General features: G+C 37.3%; 1 long non-coding RNA gene across 1 annotated transcript; it reads right to left on the bottom strand.

Annotated features, from left to right (window-relative positions):
- On the bottom strand, positions 1–25523 carry LOC129019095 (uncharacterized). The gene is made up of 3 exons (XR_008495515.2): positions 25367–25523; positions 1376–1476; positions 1–163 (listed from the first exon to the last, which is right to left on the bottom strand). It is a non-coding gene; the product is annotated as an uncharacterized LOC129019095 (long non-coding RNA).

Raw genomic sequence — 25523 nt, 5'->3', positions numbered from 1 at the left:
TCTACATACCACAGATTTACAAAAGAGGTCCCTGGGACTTAGAAAGTTAAATAAATTTACTCAAGGTCACAAAGCCAGTAAGCAGTGGAGCTTGGATTGAAATCCAGATGAGCCATACTTCAAAACTTATCATTTTCATCATATCTGGTTGCTGATCCTGTTTCTAAGAAACAGAAAATTAATTAAATGTGTTTAGCTATCAGTCCCAGAAACATGCAATCTTTATTTATCATGATGAAAGTACAGAAAAGCTCTCTTGATTGTCGAATTTCAAGTGCTGCATGTAGGTACTCAATAAGTATTTATTAACCAGTGGATTATTATTGCCCCTTACTTTTTTTCTTCTCTCTTCTTTTGCTTTTTGCATTGCCTGATCAATTTTTATACTGTGTAAAATTTTCATTCCTTCTTTCTTCCATTCCTTTCTTTCAACCGCTAAGTGTGGCATAAATATTTTTAGCATGAGTTTATTTGTTTATAGTGAGCAATTGTAATAACTTACAATCTGGCCTATTTCTATCAACTTTGCTTTCTATTTTTTGTGATTATTTGCAATTGCCTTTTTTTCTATCTTTTGTTCTGTATTGTTTTGCCTATCTGTATTTTCTCTTGATTTGAAAATTATTCATTTCTTAAACATTTTTTACTGAATTACTTTCTTAAAAAACAAATTTTCAGAATTACAGTCTTTAATTATTAGAAACACAAATTTAGCAGGCTTTTGCCACCCTGATTCCCATTGTAACCTTTTGTAAGTCTTGGTTTAGACTCTCTAGCAGGACATAAAATAGTAGCAACCTTGATTACTTAAATTGATATAGATACACATTTGTGGTTTGATCAAATGTGTATCAGATACACATTTGATATATATATAGCATATATAGATACACATTTGATAAAGAATCACATTTGTGCTTAAAAAAGGTATAGGTTATAAGAAGAGTAAAAATGGATTTTCTTTTCTCAATAAAACAGCCAGAGCTAGCCTTTTAAAACCTGTGTCAGAACATGTCATTTTTCTCCTGAGAACATTTCATGGTCTCAATTCATCCAGAGTAGACCCCAAAGTCCTCAGAGTGGCCTACAAAGCCCTACACAGTCTATTTCCCATTACCTGTCTGATCTCATCATCTATTATTTTCCCCCTTCATTCAATGTACTCTGGCTACACCGGCTTCCTCGCTAGTTCTTCAACACATTAGGGCTGCTTTCACCTTAGGCTTTTCCAGGAGCTCTTTCCTCTGTCTGAACCATTCTTCCACCAGATATGCATGTGTCTAACTCCCTCACATCCTTCAAATGGTGGCCAACTGTCACTTTCCCACAATCTTACTTAAAATTGGAAGCCCTAGGACCCCCCAAACACTCTCACCTTGTTTATTTTTTAAACAGCAACAGCGTGTCTATTTCTGCCACACTGCATAATTTATCACGCTTGTTGTTTATTTCTTCCTTCTCATCCCACAAGAAGCTCTATGGCAGAAAGGTTTTGTTAGAGGTTCTGCTGTTTACTAAGACACACATTTTCTAAATGAACTTTAGACTCTGCCAGAAGGAAACAAGAACTACAAGAAGATATTTGTGTTGATTTCAAGGATAAGGCAACATTAAAAACTCTGTTCAATAGATTCAGAATTGAGGTGGTGTAGGGAATACTGTGACCCCACATAGACTTCATCATGACAAATGAAATGAGCAGTTCCGGTAAAGTCAACATGTAGGTGTGATGTTTGGTCACGTTATGAGAAGTTTAAAATAGAACAACAGCACTAGAAGTATGGCTTTACCACATACTAGGCCAACTTTACTTAAGATGAAAGAAGAATGAAAGATCACAAGACAGCCAAAAACCTACCTTAGACACGGCTCAAGAAATCATTTCTGGGTGAGAACTAAATGGACATCACTTTCAATAAAATGGAAATTGTTATTTTTTAAATCACAAATGCTTAACAATACAAGTCACAGTGTTACTGAGCAGAACAGAGACATCCTGAAAGGTGAGGATAAAAGGAAGATAAGTAGGTGAAATTATATCACTAATATTTATTTAGCACTTACTGTATGCAGAGAACTATGCTAAGCATTTTGCTACATAATATTTCAAAAGTCCTTAAAAAAAACAACCCTCTGAGTTTTTTAAAAAACCCTCATTATCCAGGTGAGAAAACTGAGTCTTAGAGAGGTCATGTGGCTTTCCCAGAAGCATACAGCTACTCAAAGTAGCTGTGAATATGAGTCTTAAGTTTTGTTCTGTCTCTTGTCAAATTCTAGGCTTTTACTTCTACTATGATACTGAATCTGAGCTAACAAATTCACACAAATCTACCGGAGCCCTATGAGAAAACAGCAAGAAAAAGCCTCAAGAAAGAGAAATAGGATGTTTTCTTGTTTAGCTGATGAGGAGATAGAAGGAAGCAAGGAAAATATGAAGCATTTAAAGCTAAATCCAATCCACCTAGAATTCATCAGAGAGAATATTGTTCTTACACAGGAATAGCATATAGTTAAAATGACTTTAGAAGAGTTGGTTTTTGCCTGCGGTGTGCAGAGAAAAGTAAATCAAATATGATAGAGAAGGAGTTCAGAGAAATTACAAGAGAACATGATCTGTCCTCCCAGAAGAAGCTGTGCTTTACTACTGTAGGATCCGACAGAAGTCTGAGATTAGAGAAGTCACCAGTGGAAAGAGAAGAGGGAGTTAGAGTGCACTGAGAAAATACATAGGAGGGTGAAAGACAAAACGAAACAGGAATCTGTATTGTAAACATTGCAAACATTGCAAATATGCAAGCATATTTTTGACAGAAAATAAGCAAACAAAATTTATTCCCAAGCAGTAGAAAAAACAATATTGATAAATCCACTGATTTGAGTTTTCATACCAGTCAACAGAGGAAAAGTTCCCCAAATACACGTGTATTTTTTGTTTACCACACCAGAAATTGGGCACTCGAAAGATAAAAAGTATTGGAATATGAGGCAGTGCATTGTGTATTGAAGAGGATACAGGTTAATAATCTTGTTTCAAGAAGTTGAACAGTTGGAGGTTTCAGCATATTCTTATTTAAACCCACAGCCTAAAAACCTTAAAAGGAAGAAAAAAAAACCACACATACACAGAAAGCGAGGAGTGAGTCAGTAAGCCAGATATTTAGATAGAAAAACCAATAAAGGTTGTAAAACAAAAAGTGGTCAAACTGTTCAATAGTGGGCTTACTTTCTCAGAAGAAGGAAAATATGGCAGCAACATAGTAAAGACAAGAACATTCCTGTAAGATTAAAAACTACATGAGAAATAATGACTGCTCTGCTTTTTCAGAGATGTCAGAAAATGTTAAAATAATCACATAGTGGAAGAAGTAATGCCAATTACAATGAAGGATAAAGTTAATATTTCTAGTATCAGATATGCTTTTTAATGTGGAGTATTTACAAAAAGAAGGAAAAGATTTCCAGCTGGAGTTGGAATATAAATGATAAAAATCAATGAGCAAGAGAGGTGATTCTCACTGGAAAAAGTGCAGATGATGAAAGAAAAGATATAAAAGAACAGTAGGTAGTGGTGGGCTTAAGAAATTTGAAAAGTTAGACGGTACCCAATAAAGCACATTTAATAAAAATGTATTTGTGCAGCTATTTCATGTTTGGGAAGTGGCAGGCTGGAACAAAGAGAAAACCAGGGCAAAGCTGAGATGCCAGAGAAAACACATAATCTAACAGAAAGCATCGATGTTGAAATGTGAGCAGCAGGCTTGTTCCTGGATGTAAGTGTCCATCTCTGAATTTTATACAGGAGATTAGAGCAAAAGGACATAATTCTTTGGTGCTTTTTCCCCAATGGCTTATGGAAGAATAAGTAAATGGCTAATAACATGGGAAGAATTTCTAAATTTCTAAAGACAATTTTAAAAAAGAAAAAGAAAGGTAAAAAGGCTTATAATTGGGTATGCCAAATTTTTCTTTAAACCATCTGATTTACCAGATAAGTTACTGAAATATCCATTATCTACATTCTTCAGACTAAACTGTAATTTATTTTCTCACATATCTGCATCCACTTATAGACTTCAGCTGCTAGAGGACAGGAATCATGTCTTATTCATTTTGGGATGCTAAGTGCTAAGAACATAACAAGTGCTTCATGGATGTTCTCTGAACTAAAAAAGATATGTGAATATACCATATATTGGTGCAATTAGCGTTCCTTAATGAAAAAAGAAATTAATCTATGGGCCGAGTTGAAGTTGCTTCTAACTGTACAGGTGGTCGGTAAAATAACTCAGAAGAAAACATCCATCAGATATGAAAGTATCAAAGTATAAAGTTGAAAAGGGATTTGGTGCACGGTAGCTAAAATGTATGTAGATTATATCACTTTTGATAATATTTCACTGATTCTATCTAAACACTAAATAGATAACAGGCCAGTGCAAAAGGAATTGCATATTTACCATTAAAAATACTTCTAGCCTCCAAAATTGTGAGAAAATAAATTTATGTTGTATAAGCCACCCTGTCTGTGGTACTTTCTTATGGCATCCCTAGCAAATTCATATAAATAGTAAGGAATGAGAAGAAGAATGGATGAAAAAAGTATTTAGGAAGCAGAGATGGCAAGACTTAGTGACTGGATATGTGAATGGTGAAGAAAAGAAAGGACTTCAGGATTCTTTTTCAACTTTGTCTGCAGTCCCTCAAATGCATTTACAGATATTCTGAGAAAAGGGATTCTCCAGTGAGACATGGTAAAGGCTGTCTTTACTATCTTCTCTTCCTTGAGCTCAGTGTTTCACAGAGTACTATAAAAGCTCAGAGGAAAGGCCAGGCTTGGTGGTCACGCCTGTAATCCCAGCACTATGGGAGGCCGAGTCAGGTGGATCGAGGTCAGGAGTTCGAGACCAGCCTGACCAACATGGGATACCCTGTCTCTACTAAAAAAAATATATATACAAAACTTAGTTGGGCGTGGTGGCACACGCCTGTAATCCCAGCTACTCAGGAGGCTGGGGCAGGAGAATCGATTGAACCTGGGAGGTGGAGATTACAGTGAGCTGAGATTGTTCCACTGCACTCCAGCTTGGGAGACAGAGTGAGACTCCATCTCAAAAAAATAAAAAATAAAAAATAAATAAATAAATAAAAATAAAAATAAAAGCTCAGAGGATCTGGAGTGATCTCTTCCTTCCGTAAAGACAAATAGCATTCATTTTTTTTTAACCCAGCTTTATCCAATCTTATTAACCACAAAATACCTTCCTTCCTTCTTTTCTGTGTTCCATAAAGATGTGTATTTTTGTGTCAGGATGCCTATCAACATTAAATAAAATGTACATATTTTGGGTCATGATGGTCTAGAACAGCACTGTACAATATAGCAGCCATTAGTCATATGTGGTAATTTAAATTTAAATTAATTTAAATGAAATTTTAAAATCTGAGCTCCTCAGCCACATTTTAAATTTTTAACGAATTTTCAGTTCATTTAAATTTTAAATGAAATTTACTTTATCCCTTCATCTGTTGATGGACACGTATGTTTCTTCCAAATCTTAGCTATTGTAAATAGTGCTGTAACAAGCATAGAAGTGCAGATATCTCTATGATATACTGATTTCATTTCTCTTGGATATATACCCAGAAGGGGGATTGCTGGATTATGTGGTAGCTCAATTTTTAGTTTTTTGAGGAACCACAAAACTGTTCTCCACAGTGGTTGTACCAATTTACATTCCCACCAGCAACAATGTACAAGATATTCAGTTCCTCAGCCACAAAATCCACACTTCAGGTGCTCAGAAGCCACATGTGGTTAGAGGCTACTACGTTAAATGGTACAGACATAGAATATGTTCATCTTCACAAAAAATATGTTGAACAGCACTAGGTTACAATACCTTCTAGATTACTTAATTGGGTAAAGGGGTGAATCAAGAGATATAAAATTGAGAAAAAGAAATATTTTGTCTAGGGTATTTTTCTTTGAGGGGAAAAAGTGGAAGAAAGATGCAGTTGCAGTTTATGACTTACTGAGTTTCAGTTTTCTCTGATATATACAAGTGTAGCTGTTTATCTTAGACTAATGCTCACAGGAGACATCAAACTTTGGAGGCAAGGATTTGGATTTTATCGTTATACATAAAGTTAGTGAATCCAAGAATACAGAAATAGATAGATGGTGCAAGAAAACCAGGCAGTGAGAGCAGAATGGTAGCTCTGGGGCATAATCCTCAAAACTCTTCAGAGGCAAACAGGAGAAATGGTCTAGGGAATAAATCAGCTGACCTACAAAAGGAAAAGCCTAGGAGGAGTGTCAGGAAGCCAAGTAAAGTGGGTTCTCAGAGAAAGAACTGGTGTTTGGTAATATTAAAGACAGCAGCAAGTTCCAGGGAAATAGACTAAAATGTGTTCTTTAGATGTACAAGTATGAAGCTATGGTGAGATTTGTCAGAATGATTTCATAGGGCTCCCTTAGGAAGAGGAGTCAGATTTCACTGTGTTGAAGATCTTTTGATTACATTTCATCGATGATGGCTGCAAAGAAAAAGACAGAGACAGTTTTTGCTTCAAGGAAAAACTAGAGATTTTTTTTTTTTTCAGATGAGAGAAACTTGAACACACTTGCAAGTTAAGGAGAAAGAGCCACTTGAAAAGGAGAGGTTGATGATATAAAGGAGGAAAGAGGTAACTGGTAGAAGAGCAAGGAAGAGGTAGTAATCAAGAGCTTAGGGGAACAGAGCCCAATCATGGCTCCTACTAGGCGGCAGAACTAACACCTCTTGCTGGCTCCCACTCCAGATCAATGCCCAAGAACACAAACCAAGACTGGAAGGAGACTAACTGACATTCCTGTGGTGGTGGGTCCATAGGAGCTCATAACTTTAAAATAAATAATGGATAGAAATAGGGAGATACAAAGATGGAAAGGCAAAAAGAGGCTGTGTGTGGACCAATGAAGAAAGTATTTCATGAAACAAAGATAAAATGGACAAAATTCTACATGCCAGGGGTCCAATAAGATAAAGAGAAAAGAGGGGAGAAACTAACATAGATAAAACATTTGACTTTAATCTTGAGGAAGGCTACTTTATATCTGACTTGACAAATGTGATGAAGTCAAGGTGTAAATAAGTGTATAATTCAGGGGTAAATAGGTATAGACATAAATACATTTTTATGTGCAAGGTGAGAAGGGAAGTTGTCATTCACAGCTGATGTTCTCAATTTTCTTGATTAATTTGGAAGCAAGTTAATCCTCTGAGAGAGAGATGAGGGGCAGTTGGTTGAAATGAATGCTGAAGATTTAGAACATTTGATGATGAAAAAATACAATCAAGAATAGTTATATTCTCAAATTCCTTTTCTTTGATGGCATAGGTAGTATTGAATTATAAACTTTAGGACTCCATGTCAATAATAAATATATAAGGAAGGGTTATTGCTTACAGTAGAATGCTAGAACTGATGGGTGATTGTGGAGGGAGTGCTACAGTTTGACTTTGCAACAATTACAGGAAAGATTGGGTTATGTCAGGACCATTAATGAATGCAAAATCTAGGGAGTAATTGTGATGGGGAGGTAGATAGCTATATGGTCTTAAAGTGTCTTTCTGCAAACTATACCAGTGGTAATAGAGAAAAGAAAACTGCAATTATATAGCAGAGAAACCAGGCCACACCTTGACCAACCAATGGCACCGATGAAGGGCAGATGACACTATGAGCCGTTATCTGTGATATCCTGAGAAGGACCAATCATCTGTGTACCATTCTGGCCAAGAATGAATAGTCTCAATCTAGTTATAAAGAAATATCATAAAAGCCAACTGCTTACTGTTCTGTTAGTAAAAAGGTGGGATTGAGAGTATATTTGTCAAAAATGTCAATGTCATGAAAGGAAAGGTTTCTGATTTAAAGGAGGCTAATGAATCCTCACAGCTAAAAACAATGTCTCACTGTAAACTGAATTCTGTGTTGGAGGGAACAATTATGCTATAACATACTTTATCAGGTGAACTCACAAACTGAAATCTGGACGGAAGATTAGATCAAAACATCATATCAATGTAAATTTATGAAGTTGAGAATCGTATTGTGGCTATGTAAGTGAAGATCCTTAATCACTGGAGTGTTTTGGAGTAAAGAATCATAATATAGGCAATTTTCTCTCAACTTCTTCCAGAAAATAATTATGCATGTGTTTGTACTATACATAGAAAGATGGATAGATGAGGGAGTGATGGGGAAGAGAGAGAAAAGAGCAAATGACAAATGACAAAGCAAATGGGGAATAAATAATAGGGGAATCTGTGTATAGGTATTTGGGTGTCATTTGTATTATTTTTATTTTCAACAATTTTTCAAGTTCGGAATTAAACTATTTAATTTGAAATTTTTAGGGTAAACACAGTAATAGAAGTGGAATGACAGTTTCCACTAAGAGTCTTCAGACACAGTGAGGCTTGAGCTGGATCACCAAGGAGACAAAGCAGGAAAAGGCTTGACAAATTGTGACAATGGGCCGTGCTATTTGAAGTATACGAGACAGAATAAAGCAGTCCCCTTGCTCTGAACTTCCCTTTCATTTGGTGCCCTTGACATCAAGATGAAGAATGCTGGCAAAACGAGTTTAAACAGAGATTAAATGTGAAAACAAGGAGGCTGTACACTGATGTACCTCCATTAACAAATCAATAAAGAGTCCTCTCCTTTTTGATATCCCTGGAAGTTATGCTGTTATGCCTTGCTGAACATGAAAGATAAAATCAAACTTACATTGTATAAGAAGACAAAAATTCCCATCTGATTAATGCCTCTACATATATTGCAAAGGCTGTAACATGTGTTAGAGAATTCTTTTTTCAATCACTGAAACATAATCCAGTTTTTAAAAACAGTATGTTTTAGATGTCTCATTCACCACATACTAATATTAACTATTAATATGTGCCTGCCTTCGTCGCTTACATTTTAGAAGATTTTTTCCAGTTTTATTTTATAAAATGTAGGAAAAATATCAGTAACACTAGAGAAGCATAACAAACTAAAATGTACACTCTTAGATAACTCAAGGATATTTTTAAACATGCTACCACTATGTTTTGAATCCACTAGAAACACAGATTTTTGTACATGTCCTCGTTTTTCTGTTTAACAAAATGTCTATTCTACAATCCTATTTAAGAGGAAAAACGTACGTAACAGGAAGGTGGATCCGATAGTCAACAGCTCACTTTAGAAAGCCAATAATAATTAGTCTACCAAAAAATATGGATGAAAACACTTAGTGATTTGTGGTCTTTTAAAAATAATTAATTATAAATTGTTGAGACACCTGGCTTCTTTTTTAAAAAATCCTCTTGCTGCTTTCAACTGAGCACTTAACGCTATAAAAATTAAATATTTAATGTCTATTTTATTTGTAGTATTACAGCTGGAATCCATTTTGCAAATGTGTTTGTTTCACCAGTCATGCATACAGATAGAGCTTTACTATTTTCAGGTGTCTGCGCTCTCTGGTTCCTGCCTCTCAGCAGCATTTTGCTGTGGGCCTGCCCTGGCATGTTCCACTCTACAACTGATTCCTCTAGGTAATTTCCAAGCATTAGAATTTGCAAAACCATCAACGCCCCATATTGTGGCCTTTCTAATAGCATTCTTCATTCATTAAATATTCTGGGTTGTTAACTATGATACACATAGTTATAGACAATAATCTATACCAGGAGGAAACCCTCAACCGCAGAACTTCAACCCCTAGAAAGCGTAGACAAATACGTTAAGAGTAACCTATGTTATAAAGAGTTTGCTGTCTCCTGAACATTCAGTGTATTAGAGACAAGGCCTCTTGATTGAGATAGAAATAGAGCCTCAAAATGGGACTTAGAGAAAGTGTCTATCACTAGAAATTACTTTGTCCCCCTTGTAATAATTCCAGGAGACCCCAGGGAAGATATGTGATGGTGCAACCAGCTTTGGAATATTCCACTTACAATTTGGAATTCTATCTCCAGTTTTGTACTTTTTGAGCAATAGCCAGGAGTGATGGAAAGGTGAGGGGGTGTCCCATTTTGAACTTAGACTTCTGCAGGGTTTTAGATGTGTTACATGTAAGTGGAAAGAGATAACATATATATATATATACACACATATACACAAACACACACACACATACATATATACATACAATGATACAATGTGAAGTTTACTTAGCAAAGTTTGAAGAACTTTTGAAAATGGAGGCCACACAGGCAGGACCTAATGCAGCATGTCTCAGTATGACTGTCCTAATGGGACAAATTTCAGGGAACATCTCAGTACACATAAGGATCTTCCAGAGCTAAGGAAATCACCAAACTGTTGTTACACAGCAGAACTTTTATACCTACTGTTTATATTTCCATCCTAAGTGGCCAATGCTCCCAATACATGCATTTCCTTTTGAGGGTATGTTAATGTGTATTAGGCTCTAATGGTTCTTGACCCAATTTAACCATTCACAAAGTCACACCCTTATCTGGGAGGAGAAATTAGTCTGCTTTCAGGTGTCTTTGACTTCAGTTTGCCCAAGACCCAGAATCCATTTTCCAACAAGACACTCCCTGATTCTTAGATTTGTTTCTGAGTGTGTTCTAAAGACTATAATCATTAAACTTTCCCACTTTTAAGTAGGCTTTTGCTGAAGCTTATACAAAAAGAACAGGGTCCAAACATTCTAATGCCATTACTTAACTGCTCATTACTACTGCTTAAAACATGTATGCATTTAGACTGCTGAGAAGACATAGCTCTCTTGACCTCTCAGTATATAACATGTATGAAAAAGTTCTCTCTAACAAATACTAAGCCTGGCTTAATTTTGGGTAGTGAAAAACTGATTTTTTTGAAAACCTAGGAGAGTTCTCTTGAAGTTCTTTATGTAGTTTAAATAGCTGGTTAATATCAGTTAGTTTGTACCATTACTAAAAATTTTCAGAAGAAAACCCACCCCTTTTATAGCAGCACTTATGATTAATTTAAGACAAAATTAATAACTTTAGCACTACTCTTCTCAAAAAGTCAAAACCATTATAATGATATTTCTTGGCAAGTTTGAGTTTTTCCTGTATGCCAAACATAGTACTGACAGTTTTTTTCCCCCACAGGTTGAAAAACAAATGATGACATTTTAAGATGTTGAAAGTGGTTGTCTTTGAAGGTGGTTCTTAAAATTATTTCTGTACCAGGACATTTTAAGAAGTTAATCACATTTATAAATTCTTCATTTTCTCAAAATTCACTATCTGGAATAATTTATTTTAAAAAAACTCAAAATTTTCAAAGATCTCCAGAGGGCCACATATATCTTGAGTCTACACGGAGTCCCAATTAAGGGCCTTGCTCTAGTCCAGTTTTTGATAATGTGTGGAACAGAGTCATGGACTTGGCTTTTAAGACTACCCATCTACTTTAGGGACAATGTAAATAAACTCTTCACATGCTCTCCCTATGCCTCTGTTCTCTCATACATAAAAGGAAGATAATGTAAGTACTTTCCCCAGTGTGAGAATTATTCTTTCAACAAATATTTGCTGCATGACTAATATGTGATGGTCATTGCTCATGTAGGGAGATAAAAGAGTGAACAAGATAAACAGAGCCTTCACTGAATTTATAGTGTAGTAAGGAAGATAAGCAGTAAACACATAAAAACAATAAAAAGTTAATTCCATTTAGGTAGGTACTATTAATATAAAGGGACACACCACATGCCATGAGAAACTATAGCAAAGGTCTGAAAGATGAGTCAGTGCATTTTTATTACCTAGGTAAAGGAATCTGGGACAAGGGTGTTATGGACAGATGAAAGACCAGATATTAAACACCATGAAGGTTAAACCTTCAAGGAACTAAAAAAAGTTCAATGTAGTTGTGATCTAAAAAGCAAAGTGAGACAGGGCTGTAGAGGAATGAAGGGCGTGATCACATAGGCTACTATTCATCGTAAGGATATGGACTTTATCCTAAAAGCAGTGGGGAATCATTATAATATGTTAGGCAGAGCAGTGACAAGATAGGATTATGCTTTTTAAAATAAGCCTGAATAGACAACCTGAATAAGCCTGTAGTTAGTAAAGAAATTAAATCAATAATTAATAACCCCAAAAAACAAAAAGCATCAGGCCCAGAATAATTTACTAGTGAATTCTATCAAACATTTAGAGAAGAAATAATACCAGTTCTCTATAATGTCTTCCAGAAGATAGAAGCAGAGGGAATCTTTCATAACTCTTTCTATGAGGCCAGCATTGCTCTAATACTAAAACCAAACAAAGACATTACAAGAAAAGAAAACTACAGGCCAATATTTATCATGAACGTAGAGGCAAAAATCTTCAACAAAATACTAGCAAATTAAAGCCAGCAATACATTAGAAAAATTATACATTACAACCATGTTGGATTTATCTCAGTTATGCAAGACTGGTTTAACATTCAAAAATCAATTCAATCTATCATGTCAACAAGCTAAAGAAGAAAAATTACATGATCATATGAATAGCTGCAGAAAAAAAACCCTGGACAAACTCCAACGCCTATTCATGATAAAATCTCTCAGAAATTTGTGAATAGAACTGTGAAAGGAAAATAAATCTTGGGGCCCCAAATCACTAAGCTAAAGGGAAAAGTCAGGATAGGAACTGCTTAGGGCAAACCTGCCTCCCATTCTATTCAGTCACCCCTCCGCTCACTGAGAGAAATGTATATCTTATTGCCTTCTTTGGAGAAGCTAATCAGAAACTCAAAAGAATGCAACCATTTGTCTCTTATCTACCTATGACCTGGAAGCCTCTCCCTGCTTCCAGTTGTCCTGCCTTTGCTTTGAGTTGTCCCGCCTTTCTGGACTGAACCAACGTTTATTTTACATATGTTGATTGATGTGTGATGTCTCCCTAAAATGTATAAAACCAAAATGTGCTCTGACCACCTTGAGCACATGTCGTCAGGACCTCCTGAGGCTGTGTCACAGGTGCACATCCTCAACCTTGGCAAAATAAACTTTCTAAATTAAACATTTGTCTCAGATATTCAGGGTTCACAGAGGGAAGCTTTCTCAACATGATAAAGAACATCTACAAAAGCTCTATAGCTAACACCATACGTAATGGTGAGAAATTAGAAGCTTTCCTTCTAAGATCAGAAACAACATAAGGATGTCCCCTCTCATCACGTCTTTTCAATATCATAGTGGAAGTCCTAGTTAATGTAATGACACAAGAAAAGGAAATAAGAGGTATGCTGATGGAGAAAAAGAAATAAAACTGTCTCTCCTTGCTGATGTCATAATTGTCTGCACAGAACATCCAAAAGAATAAAAAAAAAATTCCTGGAACTAATAAGCAATTACAGCAAGATTGTAGGATACAAAATTAACATAAAAAAGTTAATTTTCTTTATACCAGCAACAAACGAGTGGAATATGAAATTAAAATCACAATACCATTTACATTATCACTCCCACTAAAATAAAATATTGTTATAAATCTAACAAAGTATGTGCAAGATCTATATGAAGTAAACTACAAAACTCTGATGAAAGAAATCAAAGAACTAAAGAAATAGTCCATGTTCATGAAGAGGAAGACTCAATATTTTCAAGATGTCACCTTTTCCCAACTTGACAAACAGGTTCAACAAAATCACAAACAAAATCCTAGCAAATTATTTTCTGGATATCCACAAAGTTGTTTTAAAGCAAACAAGGAGAGAGGTAAAAGAATAGAATAGCTAACACAATACTGAAGGAGAAGAACAAAGTTGAAAAACTGACACTACCTGACTAAAAGCTACAGTAATCAAGACAATGTGGTGTTAGTGGAAAAACAGACAAATAGATTAAAGGAATAGCATAGACAGCCCAGAAACAGACACACAGAAATATCAACTTATCTTTGATGAAGGAACAAAGATAATACAATGGACAAAATATAGTCTTTTCAACAAGTGATTCTGGAATGCACATACAAAAAAAAAATCTGGACACAGACTCATATCCTTCACGAAATTAACTCAAAATAAATCAAAGTGCCAAATGTAAAATTCAAAACTATGAAACTCCTAGAAGATAACATAGGAGAAAATCTAGATGACCTTGGGTATGGCAATGATGTTTTGATACAACACGAAAGATGTATGCCATGTAATAAATATAGTCTTGGGGGAGGAGCCAAGATGGCCGAATAGGAACAGCTCAGGTCTACAGCTCCCAGCGTGAGCGACCCAGAAGACGGGTGATTTCTGCATTTCCATCTGAGGTACCGGGTTCATCTCACTAGGGAGTGCTAGACAGTGGGCGCAGGTCAGTGGGTGTGCGAACCGTGCACAAGCCGAAGAAGGGCGAGGCATTGCCTCACTTGGGAAGCACAAGGGGTCAGGGAGTTCCCTTTCCTAGTCAAAGAAAGGGGTGACAGACGACACTTGGAAAATCGGGCCACTCCCACCCGAATACTGTGCTTTTCCGATGGGCTTAAAAAACGGCACACCAGGAGATTATATCCCACACCTGGCTCGGAGGGTCCTACGCCCATGGAGTCTCCCTGATTGCGAGCACAGCAGTCTGAGATCAAAGTGCAAGGTGGCAGCGAGGCTAGGGGAGGGGCGCCCGCCATTGCCCAGGCTTGCTTAGGTAAGCAAAGCAGCCAGGAAGCTCAAACTGGGTGGAGCCCACCACAGCTCAAGGAGGCCTGCCTGCCTCTGTAGGCTCCACCTCTGGGGGCAGGGCACAGACAAACAAAAAGACAGCAGTAACCTCTGCAGACTTAAATGTACCTGTCTGACAGCTTTGAGGAGAGCAGTGGTTCTCCCAGCACGCAGCTGGAGATCTGAGAATGGGCAGACTGCCTCCTCAAGTGGGTCCCTGACCCCTGACCCCTGAGCAGCCTAACTGGGAGGCACCCCCCAGCAGGGGCAGACTGACACCTCACACGGCCGGGTACGCCAACAGACCTGCAGCTGAGGGTCCTGTCTGTTAGAAGGAAAACTAACAAACAGAAAGGACATCCACACCAAAAACCCATCTGTACATCACCATCATCAAAGATCAAAAGTAGATAAAACCACAAAGATGGGGAAAAAACAGAGCAGAAAAACTGGAAACTCTAAAAAGCAGAGTGCCTCTCCTCCTCCAAAGGAACACAGTTCCTCACCAGCAATGGAACAAAGCTGGATGGAGAATGACTTTGACGAGCTGAGAGAAGAAGGCTTCAGACGATCAAATTACTCCGAGCTATGCGAGGATATTCAAACCAAAGGCAAAGAAGTTGAAAACTTTGAAAAAAATTTAGAAGAATGTATAACTAGAATAACCAATACAGAGAAGTGCTTAAAGGAGCTGATGGAGCTGAAAACCAAGGCTCGAGAACTACGTGAAGAATGCAGAAGCCTCAGGAGCCAATGCGATCAACTGGAAGAAAGGGTATCAGCAATGGAAGATGAAATGAATGAAATGAAGCGAGAAGGGAAGTTTAGAGAAAAAAGAATAAAAAGAAACGAGCAAAGTCTCCAAGAAATATGGGACTATGTGAAAAGACCAAATCTACGTCTGATTGGTGTACCTGAAAGTGACAGGGAGAATGGAACCAAGTTGGAAAACACTCTGCAGGATATTATCCAGGAGAACTTCCCCAATCTAGAAAGGCAGGCCAACATTCAGATTCAGGAAATACAGAGAATGCCACAAAGATACTCCTCGAGAAGAGCAACTCCAAGACACATAATTGTGAGATTCACCAAAGTTGAAATGAAGGAAAAAATGTTAAGGGCAGCCAGAGAGAAAGGTCGGGTTACCCTCAAAGGGAAGCCCATCAGACTAACAGCGGATCTCTCGGCAGAAACTCTACAAGCCAGAAGAGAGTGGGGTCCAGTATTCAACATTCTTAAAGAAAAGAATTTTCAACCCAGAATTTTATATCCAGCCAAACTAAGCTTCATAAGTGAAGGAGAAATAAAATACTTTACAGACAAGCAAATGCTGAGAGATTTTGTCACCACCAGACCTGCCCTAAAAGAGCTCCTGAAGGAAGCACTAAACATGGAAAGGCTCAACCAGTACCAGCCGCTGCAACACCATGCCAAAATGTAAAGACCATCCAGACTAGGAAGAGACTGCATCAACTAACGAGCAAAATAACCAGCTAACATCATAATGACAGGATCAAATTCACACATAACAATATTAACTTTAAATGTAAATGGACTAAATGCTCCAATTAAAAGACACAGACTGGCAAATTGGATAAACAGTCAAGACCCATCAATGTGCTGTATTCAGGAAACCCATCTCACGTGCAGAGACACACATAGGTTCAAAATAAAAGGATGGACAAGGATCTACCAAGCAAATGGAAAGCAAAAAAGGCAGGGGTTGCAATCCTAGTCTCTGATAAAACAGACTGTAAACCAACAAAGATCAAAAGAGACAAAGAAGGCCATTACATAATGGCCTAACAATCCCAAACATATATGCACCCAATACAGGAGCACCTAGATTCATAAAGTAAGTCCTGAGTGACCTACAAAGAGACTTAGACTCCCACACATTAATAATGGGAGACTTTAACACCCCACTGTCAACATTAGACAGATCAATGAGACAGAAAGTCAACAAGGATACCCAGGAATTGAACTCAGCTCTGCACCAAGTAGACCTAATAGACATCTACAGAACTCTCCACCCCAAATCAACAGAATATACATTTTTTTCAGCACCACACCACACCTATTCCAAAATTGACCACATACTTGGAAGTAAAGCTCTCCTCAGCAAATGTAAAAGAACAGAAATTATAACCAACTATCTCTCAGATCACAGTGCAATCAAGCTAGAACTCAGGATTAAGAATCTCACTCAAAACTGCTCAACTACATGGAAACTGAACAACCTGCTCCTGAATGACTATTGGGTACATAACGAAATGAAGGCAGAAATAAAGATGTTCTTTGAAACCAACGAGAACCAACACACAACATACCAGAATCTCTGGGATGCATTCAAAGCAGTGTGTAGAGGGAAATTTATAACACTAAATTCCCACAAGAGAAAGCAGGAAAGATCCAAAATTGACACCCCAACATCACAATTAAAAGAACTAGAAAAGCAAGAGCAAACACATTCAAAAGCTAGCAGAAGGCAAGAAATAACTAAAATCAGAGCAGAACTGAAGGAAATAGAGACACAAAAAACCCTTCAAAAAATTAATGAATCCAGGAGCTGGTTTTTTGGAAGGATCAACAAAATTGATAGACCACTAGCAAGACTAATAAAGAAAAAAAGAGAGAAGAATCAAATAGATGCAATAAAAAATGATAAAGGGGATATCACCACCAATCCCACAGAAATACAAACTACCATCAGAGAATACTACAAACACTTCTACGCAAATAAACTAGAAAATCTAGAAGAAATGGATAAATTCCTCGACACATACACCCTCCCAAGACTAAACCAGGAGGAAGTTGAATCTCTGAATAGACCAATAACAAGAGCTGAAATTGTGGCAATAATCAATAGCTTACCAACAAAAAAGAGTCCAGGACCAGATGGATTCACAGCCGAATTCTACCAGAGGTACAAGGAGGAACTGGTACCATTCGTTCTGAAACTATTCCAATCAATAGAAAAAGAGGGAATCCTCCCTAACTCATTTTATGAGGCCAGCATCATCCTGATACCAAAGCCGGGCAGAGACACAACCGAAAAAGAGAATTTTAGACCAATATCCTTGATGAACATTAATGCAAAAATCCTCAATAAAATACTGGCAAACCGAATCCAGCAGCACATCAAAAAGCTTATCCACCATGATCAAGTGGGCTTCATCCCTGGGATGCAAGGCTGGTTCAATATACGCAAATCAATAAATGTAATCCAGCATATAAACAGAACCAAAGAAAAAAACCACATGATTATCTCAATAGATGCAGAAAAGGCCTTTGACAAAATTCAACAACGCTTCATGCTAAAAACTCTCAATAAATTAGGTATTGATGGGATGTATCTCAAAATAATAAGAGCTATCTATGACAAACCCACAGCCAATATCATACTGAATGGGCGAAAACTGGAAGCATTCCCTTTGAAAACTGGCACAAGACAGGGATGCCCTCTCTCACCACTCCTATTCAACATAGTGTTGGAAGTTCTGGCCAGGGCAGTTAGGCAGGAGAAAGAAATAAAGGGTATTCAATTAGGAAAAGAGGAAGTCAAATTGTCCCTGTTTGCAGATGAGATGATTGTATATCTAGAAAACCCCATTGTCTCAGCCCAAAATCTCCTTAAGCTGATAAGCAACTTCAGCAAAGTCTCAGGATACAAAATCAATGTACAAAAATCACAAGCATTCTTATACACAAAATAACAGACAAACAGAGAGCCAAATCATGAGTGAACTCCCATTCACAATTGCTTCAAAGAGAATAAAATACCTAGGAATCCAACTTACAAGGGACATGAAGGACGTCTTCAAGCAGAACTACAAGCCACTGCTCAGGGAAATAAAAGAGGATACAAACAAATGGAAGAACATTCCATGCTCATGGGTAGGAAGAATCAATATCGTGAAAATGGCTATACTGCCCAACGTAATTTACAGATTCAATGCCATCCCTATCAAGCTACCAATGACTTTCTTCACAGAATTGGAAAAAACTACTGTAAAGTTCATATGGAACCAAAAAAGAGCCCGCATCACCAATTCAATCCTAAGCCAAAAGAACAAAGCTGGAGGCATCACACTACCTGACTTCAAACTATACTACAAGGCTACAGTAACCAAAACAGCATGGTACTGGTACCAAAACAGAGATATAGATCAATGGAACGGAACAGAGCCCTCAGAAATAACGCTACATATCTACAACTATCTGATCTTTGACAAACCTGAGAAAAACAAGAAATGGGGAAAGGATTCCCTATTTAATAAATGGTGCTGGGAAAACTGGCTAGCCATATGTAGAAAGCTGACACTGGATCCCTTCCTTCACCTTATACAAAAATCAATTCAAGATGGATTAAAGACTTAAATGTTAGACCTAAAACCATAAAAACCCTAGAAGAAAACCTAGGCATTACCATTCAGGACATAGGCATGGGCAAGGACTTCATTTCTAAAACACCAAAAGCAATGGCAACAAAAGCCAAAATTGAGAAATGGGATCTAATTAAACTAAAGAGCTTCTGCACAGCAAAAGAAACTACCATCAGAGTGAACAGGCAACCTACAAAATGGGAGAAAATTTTCACAACCTACTCATCTGACAAAGGGCTAATATCCAGAATCTACAATGAACTCAAACAAATTTACAAGAAAAAACAGACACTTCTCAAAAGAAGACATTTATGCAGCCAAAAAACACATGAAAAAATGCTCACCATCACCGGCCATCAGAGAAATGCAAATCAAAACCACAATGAGATACCATCTCACACCAGTTAGAATGGCGATCATTAAAAAGTCAGAGAACAACAGGTACTGGGGAGGATGTGGAGAAATAGGAACACTTTGACACTGTTGGTGGGACTGTAAACTAGTTCAACCCTTGTGGAAGTCAGTGTGGCGATTCCTCAGGGATCTAGAACTAGAAATACCATTTGACCCAGCCGTCCCATTACTGGGTATATACCCAAAGGACTATAAATCATGCTGCTATAAAGACACATGCACACGTATGTTTATTGTGGCATTATTCACAATAGCAAAGACTTGGAACCAACCCAAATGTCCAACAATGATAGACTGGATTAAGAAAATGTGGCACATATACACCATGGAATACTATGCAGCCATAAAAAAGGATGAGTTCATGTCCTTTGTAGGGACATGGATGAAATTGGAAATCATCATTCTCAGTAAACTATCGCAAGAACAAAAAACCAAACACCGCATATTCTCACTCATAGGTGGGAATTGAACAATGAGAACACATGGACACAGGAAGGGGAACATCACACTCTGGGGACTGTTGTGGGGTGGGGGGAGGGGGGAGGGATAGCATTGGGAGATATACCTAATGCTAGATGATGAGTTAGTGGGTGCAGTGCACCAGCATGGCACATGTATACATATGTAACTAACCTGCACACTGCGTACATGGACCCTAAAACCTAAAGTATAATAATAATAAATTAATTAATTAATTTAAAAAAAATAAATATAGTCTTGACTTTAATGAAATGAACAACCTCTGCTTTGCAAAAGACACTGTCAGGAGAATGAGGAGACAAGCCATAGACTAGGAGAAAACATTTGTAAAAGAATTATCTGATAAAAGACTGTTATCCAAAATACACAAAGAACTCTAAAAACAATAAGAAAACCAACAGCCTGATTTAAAAATGGGCAAAAAAAACTTGAACAGACATCTCATCAAAGAAGATATACATGTGGCAAATAACCATATGAAAAGTTGTTCCACATTATATGACATCAGTGAAATGCAAATTAGAGCAACAATGAATTACCACTACACACCTATAAGAATGGCCCAAACCCAAAACACTGACAATACAAAATGCTGGTGAGGATGTAGAGCAACAGAAGTTCTCATCCATTGTTGGTGGGAATGCATAATGGTACAGCCACTTTGGAAGACAGTTTGGCAGTTTCTTACAAAATAAACAAAAACAAACAAAAAAAAAGCATGATTTTACTGTACAATCCAGTGATCATACTCTGGTATAAACCCAAATGGGTTGAAAAATTAAGTCCAGGCCGGGCGTGGTGGCTCACGCCTGTAATCCCAGCACTTTGGGAGGCCAAGGCAGATGGATCATGAGGTCAGGAGTTCAAGACAAGCCTGGCCAAGATGGTGAAACCCCGTCTCTACTAAAAAATACAAAAAATTAGCTGGGTGTGGTGGCGGGTGCCTGTAGTCCCAGCTACTTGGGAGGCTGAGGCAGAGAACTGCTTGAACCCAGGGGGTGGAGGTTGCAGTGAGCTGAGACTGCGCCACTGCACTCCAGCCTGGGCCACTCCATCTCAAAAAAAAAAAAAATTTAAAATTAAGTCCAAACAAAACTTTCACAATATGGTTCTAGCATCTTTATTCATAATTGCCCACACTTGAAGGCAATCAAGTAGTTCCTCAGGAGGTGAATGAGTAAATAAACTGTGGTATATGCAGACAATGGAATATTATTCAATGATAAAGAGAAATAAGCTATCCAACCATGAAAAGACTTGGAAGAATCTTAAATGCATATTACTAAATAAAAGAAGCCAATCTGAGAAGACTATATATTGTGTGATTCCAACTACATGACATTCAGGAAAAGGAAAAATTAAGGAGAGAGAAAAAAGATCAGTGGTCTCCAGGGATTGTGGGTAGGGAGGGATGAAGAAGAAGAACACAGGGGATTTTTTAGCAAAGTGAAACTATTCTGTATGACTCTTTAATGGTGGATACATGTCATTATATGTTTGTCCAAACCCATAGAATGTGCAGCATCAAGAATCAAGCCTAATGTAAATTATAAACTTCGGGTGATAATAATGTGTTAGTGTAGGCTCATGGACTGTAACAATGTACCACCTGGTGTGGGATGTTGCTAATGGGGGAGGCTGTCCTTCCTGTCAACTTCACTGTGAACCTAAAACTGCTCCAAAAAATTAAGTCTACTTTTAAAAATGAGCCTGGATGCAACGTGGCAAATTAATTGAAAAGAGGCAATAATGGATATGGGAAGACTTGATGGAAGACCATTGTAGTTGTCCAAAACTGAGGTAGGGCAGTAGTAGAAAAGACGCATAGAAGTGGAGAAAATGGGGAAGTTTTAAAAATAGATGACACAGATATCAGCAATTGTTTGTATATGAAAAAGCTGGGCATTAATAATGACTCTGTTTCTACCTAGGAAAATCGGTAGAATCCGCATGTAGCATGATGACTAACACCTAGCTCAATAACTATTATTTATTGCTTTTTATATGTATTGATAGAAAAAGTAGGACTCGTGATCATAGTAGTAATATTAATAGCAGCAGTGTCAGTGGTGCTAGTAGTAGCAGTAATGGTATTAGTAGTAGCAGCAGTAGTAGTGGTGGTTTTGGTAGTAGTAGCAGTAATTGTAGTCGTAGTAGCAGCAGCAGTAGTGGTAGGAGCAGTAGTTGTAGTAGTGGTGGTGATATTGGTAGTAGAGGTGATAGTACTATGCTTCTGTTTATTCTGAAACTTGACATCAGATCAATAAGCTGAATTATCTCATTACTAGATTGACATCTGAGCAATGATCAAATGCCCCCAAAACTTTCCCGTTTTAGAAGCTATTGTGTACCTCAAACAAGTATAATACCATTAGCGAACAATTCATACTAAACAAAGAGCTCTCTAGTGAAATAAAAAATTGCATTTTGTGGCTTCAAGTGTAGAACAAGGATCAATAAATTGAAATTTCACGGAGAAATTTCCATTAAGAATCATAACCATAATCACTCTATTCTAAAGAAATTTCTAAGGATGGAATGTGCTGCCTGGTAAGAAGTGAGTTCTCTGACAGTGGGAAATTTGATCGCAGACTGTTTTACCCCTTAGCCAGGGTACAATAGGGCTGGTTCCCAACTTGACAACTTAACAGAATAACTTGGGGAAGCTTTATAGAAATAGAGATGTCTGTATTCCATCCCTAACCCAGCATTTGAAGCCAGTGCTAGAGATTTAAGTATGAAGACTGTCAGTTAGATTAGATAATTTATGAGATCCCAGAGTTAATAAAAATTAATAATTTTCCTCTTTGGTAAATGATCAGTAAGACTTTATGTGTTGGAATACACTTATATTTTCTTTTTCCAAAATTTTCCCTACTCACTGCTATCCTACATTTACTTCTTTCTTACATTAATTTCCTTTCAAGTTTTTTCCACTGAACTGTAAATTCCTTGAGAAGTATAGCACCCTGGTCTAACTCATCTGCCATTTATCAAAGAATAATGTAATGTCTTTCACATACCAGTCACTCAATAAGCAGTTGTTAAATGCCAGACCTGGGGATGCTGCCTTGCACTGTTGCAGTCATCTTTTTCCACCAGTGCACTAAATGGCTTCCTAGTAAACTAACTGAACCAAGACATCTTCTGTTGTTTCTTAAGTCACAATCAGGGAATAATTTAGGAGACAGACTTCCTAAGAACCATTTCTAGAGTTTACATTCTATAGAAATAAGAAAAATACCATATCTTCTACTGTAGTTGACAACTAATTTTATAGAGTATACAAACAAAAGTATCAAATAACTAACTTATACTCATATAACATGCACAAATAACTAACTCATTATACTCATATAACTTATCCAGCTTAGACGGAGCCCACATGCCTCTTATACAACCACCTACAGAGAACTCCAAAATTATCAATTATCTGAAGCCTAGAAGGTTATATAGTTTTCAGAAAACAAATTATTTCTTAAATAATAAAAATATTAAAAACATGATGACCAAAATGGAATTCAGAAAATTGCAAAACAATATCTTCAAAATGGAAATTTTTGCAATAGACAAATGAGCTGCTGTCATCAATATTGCTATGAATATACAGTAAGGCATTAATGTTTAAAGCAAATAAAATCAGAATATTTGGGGAGACTTCTACGGTAATTTTCTATGACTCCACTATGTGGATAACACCATACAGATATTATTTTCATTGCCATGTGGGTTACAATGATCATTGGAGATAGAAGATGTCTGAATTCACGAACATACAATTCTAGCCAACAAATATCTTTTCAGTACTCTCCAGATATTAGTCAACTCTGAAATGTAATGCAAGACATGGTCTTTCCTGAGAGGGAATTCTATTTCTGCTCCAATGATGCTTTCATTTTCAATCATCCTGCCTCCTATTACACTTATATTGTTTCTCTCCATTGTTCACTTCTCTCTCCTCTTCCATTTTCCCTCTATCAGGCTGTAGCGGAGTAGAAGGTAGATTTAGTTGGGTGTGCACACCATGCTTATATCATCTTATTCTTATGTACATCTTGCTTCACTATATTCAACATATACAGGGCTCTTACACCTTTTCTGGACAGAATCATAAGCTTCATGGATTCATCCTGTGCAACGAACAAACTGCGATGACTTGTACATATTAAAAGTATAAATAAATAAATAAATACATTTCATGGAGAACTATATTATCTCAGAATCATATTTATTCACCTCATACCATTTCCATTTTTAAGTAAAGAAGAAACAAAAAGCAAATCTGTTAGACTTTTGATTCAGCCTTCTGAGTCACTTAATTATAGGCACAAGCCACCACTCCCAGCTGTTGATTGTCAGTTTTAATTCACTTCCTGTTACTTTTTTGTGGCATTGCCTTCTCTCTTCTATTATGCTCTGATTCTCTCTTGGATACTGTGGTGTCCAGAACAACAACATAGTAATGCCAAAACAGGTATTTTCAAAACAGGAATACTTAAGCTTCTAAGTAAGATCTTGTTGATAGAGCTGTTTTTGATTTGCTTATGGATGATCACATATTTCTCCTGGGAAATATTCACTATGGGGAGAGTAAAGCTCTTGACCTGGAAGAATGTCTTGATCACTGCCTCCAGGGTAATCTGACTTCATTTTGGAGACTAGGTCAAGATTTAGTGGTAAGTACAGCTGATGACTGGTAGACTGCATCCTATCAACAGTGAGCAAAATTTCTCTTCTTGGTTAGGGAGGTTAATTTCTAGGCTAATGCATGCTTCCTTCTAAATAGGAAAGTCAGGGGAGGCAAGTTTTTGGCTTGGTAGTGCTATACTGTGGTCAATATCACACTGTTGAGCACTCCAGGCCTTCTTTCCAACTTTTGCTTGTTTTTGTGTTGACTTTGTGGAGATAGCCTTTTATTCTAGAAAAGTCCTGAAAAGTATATATTTCCATGACCAGGAAATTCAAAAGCCAAGGAGAGACAAGGGTTTGGGAGGAGCACATGGTAGGGAAAGTATTGCTTCCCTGGAGAACTGACTATGAGCTGAAGAAGCAATAACTACAGCAGAGCGGGATTAATGGAGCTGTGGTTGGAGAGAGAGACGTAGTGGATGCTTGGGTTGTGAAGAATGCAAGAATGCAAAGTGAAAGATCCAAGAATCCACTTTGTGTGGAGAGTGATCTGTTACACATGTGGAGTACTCTGTTTTCTGTGATTCTGGATAACACTTGCCCTTTGCTCAGTGCAAAAGTACCAGATTCACAGAGTTCAATGTTAAATATTAAGTAAAATCATAAAAATGTATAGGAAAATCTCTCAAAGGAAGGTTGGCTGTACCTAAGGCATAAGTGCTAGAGGTGACTCCTGAACAAATCTCTAAAAATTCCTAAAAGATAGAAGTGCTTACCTGCTGGCCTTCAAAAGAAGAGGCAACCTCTCTGTATGGTACACTTCTCCAGCCAAGTTTTAGCTTTAAAAGTTGACTTTGGATGAAAGGCATATTTAACTGGCATTCTGGCAAAGATGAGATCATCAGGTCTTTCTTTTTTCCTCCAAATAATACT

Source organism: Pongo pygmaeus, chromosome 17, assembly GCF_028885625.2.
Source record: "Pongo pygmaeus isolate AG05252 chromosome 17, NHGRI_mPonPyg2-v2.0_pri, whole genome shotgun sequence".
NCBI lineage: Eukaryota > Metazoa > Chordata > Mammalia > Primates > Hominidae > Pongo > Pongo pygmaeus.
The sequence above is the reverse complement of the archived record's forward strand: the minus strand, read 5'-3'. Positions and strand labels throughout refer to the sequence as shown.